Below are 6000 nucleotides of genomic sequence, written 5' to 3' on the forward strand. Positions count from 1 at the left end.
TATGTGATGACCTACCAGACGATGAGGTTTTCTTCACAGAAGTTATGGAACCTTGGACTATGTACTTCGATGGTGCAGCTCGAAGAAGTGGTGCGGGGGCAGGCATTGTCCTCATTTCTCCTGAGAAGCATATGTTGCCTTATAGCTTTGCACTTTCCGAATTGTGTTCAAACAATGTGGCTGAATATCAGGCTTTGATAATTGGCCTTCAAATAGCATTAGAAATCGGAGTGTCATTCATAGAGGTCTATGGTGATTCAAAATTGATAATCAATCAACTCTCGCTTCAATATGACGTGAAACATGAAGACTTGAAGCCATATTTTGCTTATGCTCGACAATTGATGGAAAAGTTTGATAATGTGATGTTAGAACATGTCCCTAGAGTAGAAAATAAGAGAGCGGATGCATTGGCAAATTTAGCCACGGCCTTGACCATGCCAGATGATGTAACTCTGAACATACCACTTTGTCAACGATGGATTATACCCCCAGTTAGGCCTGAATGTCAGGAAGTGAACATGGCAACATCCTATTTGATTGATGAAGAAGATTGGCGTCAACCCATCATAGAGTATCTTGAACATGGAAAGCTTCCAAAGGATTCTCGTCATAAAATTGAGATACGAAGAAGGGCAGCACACTTCATTTATTACAAGGGAACTTTATATCGCCGTTTTCTTGAAGGGCTCTTCCTTCGATGTCTCGGAAAGGAAGATTCGGTAAAAGCTCTAAAGGAAGTACATGCAGGTGTTTGTGGAGCACATCAATCGGGACCAAAGCTTCAATTCCAGCTAAGAAGAATGGGCTACTACTGGCCTAAGATGATCCAAGATTCAATAGACTATGTGAAGAAGTGTGAGCCTTGTCAATACCATGCAAACTTCATACACCAACCTCCAGAACCTCTTCATCCAACTGTGGCTTCTTGGCCTTTTGAGGCTTGGGGACTCGATCTGGTTGGCCCCATTACACCAAAATCATCAGCAGGACATTCTTATATCCTAGCAGCAACAGACTATTTTTCAAGGTGGGCTGAGGCCATTTCATTGAGAGAAGCCAAGAAGGAGAACGTGGCAGACTTTATTCGAACACACATCATCTATCGATACGGTATTCCACATCGAATCGTGACGGATAATGGAAAGCAATTCTCCAATAGTATGATGGACAAGTTATGTGAAAAATTCAAATTCAAGCAATATAAGTCATCCATGTACAACGCAGCTGCGAATGGACTAGCAGAAGCATTCAACAAAACATTGTGTAATCTTTTAAAGAAAATTGTCTCCAAGTCAAAGAGGGATTGGCAAGAAAAGATCGGCGAGGCATTATGGGCTTATCGGACGACTCATCGCACCCCTACAGGGGTTACACCATATTCGCTTATTTACGGTGTGGAGGCTGTCCTTCCTCTCGAAAGGGAAATTCCGTCACTAAGAATGGCAGTACAAGAGGGATTGACTACCGAAGATAATGTGAAGTTACGTCTTCAAGAATTAGAAGCACTTGACGAAAAGCGATTAGAGGCTCAGCAAGCATTGGAATGTTATCAAGCGAGAATGTCCAAAGCTTTTGATAAACACGTTAAACCTCGCTCCTTTCAAGTCGGTGATCTAGTACTTGCCGTAAGGAGACCGATCATCACAACAAGGCATACAGGAAATAAGTTCACACCTAAATGGGATGGACCTTACATTGTTAAAGAAGTTTATACAAATGGCGCATACAAGATCGTTGATCAAGACGGACTACGAATTGGCCCAATCAATGGTAAATTTCTTAAAAAATTTATGCTTAATTTTGTTAGGTAAAAAAAAAAAAAAAAAAGTTGAACTACGTTATGACTTGATCCCTATATTATAAAGGGTACGTAGGCAGCTTAAGGAAAACCTTAAGCCCAGTCCAGCAAAAAAAAAGTTGAACTACGTTATGACTTGATCCCTATATTATAAAGGGTACGTAGGCAGCTTAAAGAAAACCTTAAGCCCAGTCCAGCAAAAAAAAAAAGTTGAACTATGTTATGACTTGATCCCTATATTATAAAAGGCAGCTTAAAGGAAACTTTAAGTTCAGTCCAATAAAAAAAAAAGGAAGAAAGACAAATTACATTTAATAGAAAATATGATGAGGAGTGGAACAATGAAAGAATAATTTTTTTTTTATTATTATTATAAACTTCTAGCAAAAAAAAATTAAAAAGGCATAAGTAGATAAATAAGAGAAAGCAGAGAATCATGGAGTCCATTTAAAGTTCTTCAGCTCCTCTAGTGTGCTTTCTAAAGATTCACGAAGTGTTGATAGCATTTTAGCATCAATATCTCCAACGATCGGGGCACATTCGAGTTTGTCAATTTCCTCACAAGTCTTCGAAATCTCATGTTGCTTCTGCTTCAGCTCCAGGTCGTTCTTAAAAATTATTCCAGAAAGTTTAGCAGACTCAACCCGCACCATCTTTAGTTTTGCCTCTAGTTTAGCCTCCTTAGCGGACAGTCGTGTAAGACGACGTTTAGCAGTGTTGGTCTCTGCTAATATACGATTCTCATCAACTCGCAGAGTCTTCACAAAACCTTTTGCCTCCGTTAGCTGAACATCCTTAGTTGATTGGAGTGGAAATGAGGAATGTATTTGATTATGGTTCTCGACACCTTGGAAGTAACCATTCACAAGCTCCCTCAAAACAATAAGGTTGTCGCTGCCGTTAGTCGCAATCGCATCAAAGATCTTATGCATTTCTGGTTCAAGACTACTCAGTCGTTCAAAAGGGGTACGAATGATCTTCTGTCGTAGGTTTTCCCATAAGGTTATGGCAGCCTGTCGTCGGAGGTCAGAAATTAAGCTGTCAGCACAAAAATGAGAAATCTCAGAAACTGTAATAGGCTCTGTGCCTTCCACTTTTTGAGGAGGTCCCTTGATCACAGGAGGACAAGCAGACACAATATTTGCGCCTATAGGTTCCTTAGAGTTCCCATTATAAGAAAGTACAACGTTACAGTCTTCTAGATTCAGCATCAACTCTAGGGTATCTTCGATGTGTAGGTCATGATCACCTAAAGAATACTACAAAATAATATTAACAACAAGAAATAAGGGGAGTAAAGGAGAGAAAATACAATCAATAAATAAATAAAATTGGGAGACGAAAAGAAACCATGGGGGAAGGGACATCGAAAAATTGTGCAGCATCAGGGACCCGAATAGGAGACTCTTCATCATCGATCGACTGTTTGTTAGGCTTCTTGGGTCTCTTCCAATGGCGATCATCATTGCTGCTTTGACTGTCCTCAATACGTTTAGAAGGATGCTTGGTAGCTATCGATAAGCGGTTGTCCTTACCCATATTGTCAATACCACCTTTAATAAGATGTTTAAATCGTGTAGAAAGAGACAAATTATCCACCAAGCGTTTTGTCCCTCCCTCAATTTTCTCCACAAGTCGTTCATCAGTTTCATCGGAGCATATCTTCTGATTTCCACTACCAAAATTATGTTCAATCTTTTTTGTGGTTTTGGATTTGATGTGAGGGGGAGTAGGACGATCTATCAAATGTTGTACTCCTTCTTGGAGGTAATCACCGTGTTTTGCAAGCCACCAGACCTTATAATGAGAGGTAACATGTGTGTCTGGATTAGGGGCAGACACAGGAAGATATACTTGGGAAAGTGTATTCTCGCGAATACAAATCATCCAACAATATCGTACGTTAAAAAAATTGGCTTCGGGAATTTCTTCACCTAAGTCATATGGCACGTCTTGATAAAATCCAAATGGTCGGCTAAAGCGACAAGGACTATAAGGCTCAATAACTGTGGAGGATCCACATTGCGAGGATAGAAAACAAGAGCAAATGCTTATGAAAAATGAAGCATTCTAACTAATTAACTCTCCATCATCCGTTAAGAGTTCGTCCTTATTCTTTGTTGGAAGACACGCATGCCATGACACATACTTTCCCTTGTGGATATGTGTTCGAGCCTCAAGATTAGTATAATATTTGGCCCCACCTTCACCAGAAAATTCAACCATGCGAGGACCCCTAAGACTCCTAGGGGCTTTATAATGAGTGTTGAAGTAAAGAGCAAGCCACCCATGGACATAGTGAAGAGGAAAACAGGCATTTGAATAACCAAGTGATGAAGTAGAATCATGAACTTGGCGTAGGCCACTATAAATATTAGCTAAAACAGGGACGGCAAGGCTAAATGTGTAGCCTTCCGCCATGAGGCTAGCAACCTTAAAAACCTCCGGACGAAGGGAAAGTTGCTTATCAGGGAACACAAACACACATAGCCAACAAGAGAGAAATGCCGCTAGATAGGTTTTGTCCCTATGATCATCAGTGACGCTTAAGTCAAGGAACACTTTGAGTTCAGCTTTAGACCAGTCAGGACGTCTGATGGGAATTCCATCTGGATTATGAGTTGAGCGAGGGCGAGAAGTCTTTTTAGGCTTTCGAGGAGGCGGTTTCGAATACTTTACCTCAGATCGTGTAACCCAAAAAGAGATCCATTCACTTACAGTGATTTGAGAGTGATCCATGCGTTGAGAAACAATGCGGTAATAGGCTGCAAATAAATGCTCACAACTTCTTGGACATACATCAGGTGATCCTATTAAGTCTTGGTGGCAAGGAATGCTTTCTTCATAAAATCTACCTTTAATCGGGAGTCCTCCTAGTATCCATAAGTCCCATAAGGAGATGGACATCTCACCAGCTGAGGTGTGAAGAGTGTTTGTTGAAGGACACCATGCCTCGCAGAAAGCCCGATCAATGTCACTGTTGCGATCATATGTATATAGGGAAGCCATCACAGCATTAAATAGGGAGGCTCGCTTGAGTACTGCCGTATTTCTAGCAACAACGAGCTCTAACCACTCCCAATAATGAGGAAGATAGTAAAATTCTCCATGTACCTTGAGCACATTTCCCCAACGAATTTTTGGGTCGTTTATAATTCGACGACCCAACGTTGATTCTGGATCCTCATTTGGAGGCTTGTTGTGAATCGAAGACTCCAGAAACCAAGATTTTAAAGATGAATTTGGATTTACAAACCGTTCCTTGGACCATTTAGGCAAAAAGATAAAATTGTCCTCGGGTATTTGAGAGTCCATAATATTCTCATATGTCCCCTCTCTCACAGGAAGAATGATCCCTTCCTCTAAAGATTGATCTACGTCCTTCAGGATAATTAAACACCTTTTGGTCGAGTCAGAATACTCAGTGAAGTGCACCATGATGAAAAGAAGAGTTCCTGCAAAATAATAATAATAATAAGAAGAAGAAGAAATAGAAAAAAAAAAAAAAACCAAAACAAAAAAAAAAAAAAAAAAAAAAAAAAAAAAAAAAAAAAAAAAAAAAAAGAAAGAAGAAAAAAAAAAGAAAGAAAGAAGAAAAAAGGGGGGGGAAGAAAAAGCAAATGGAGATTGAAGCCCGACGATGACAGAGTCGATCTCTCCTACTAGGGCGATAGATCTGACGGCAAAAGCCCGATCGTCCCTAGAAGAAGCTCAACAAAGTCATTTCTGCAAACGAAGATCGAAGCCCGACGATGACAGAGTCGATCTCTCCTACTAGGGCGATAGATCTGACGGCAAAAGCCCGATCGTCCCTAGAAGAAGCTCAACAAAGTCATTTCTGCAAACGAAGATTGAAGCCCGACGATGACAGAGTCGATCTCTCCTACTAGGGCGATAGATCTGACGGCAAAAGCCCGATCGTCCCTAGAAGAAGCTCAACAAAGTCATTTCTGCAAACGAAGATTGAAGCCCGACGATGACAGAGTCGATCTCTCTAACTAGGGCGATAGATCTGACGGCAAAAGCCCGATCGTCCCTAGAAGAAGCTCAACAAAGTCATTTCTGCAAACGAAGATCGAAGCCCGACGATGACAGAGTCGATCTCTCCTACTAGGGCGATAGATCTGACGGCAAAAGCCCGATCGTCCCTAGAAGAAGCTCAACAAAGTCATTTCTGCAAACGAAGATTGAAGCCCGAC

This window comes from Cucumis sativus, chromosome 7 (genome assembly GCF_000004075.3).
Source record: "Cucumis sativus cultivar 9930 chromosome 7, Cucumber_9930_V3, whole genome shotgun sequence".
NCBI classification, from domain to species: domain Eukaryota; kingdom Viridiplantae; phylum Streptophyta; class Magnoliopsida; order Cucurbitales; family Cucurbitaceae; genus Cucumis; species Cucumis sativus.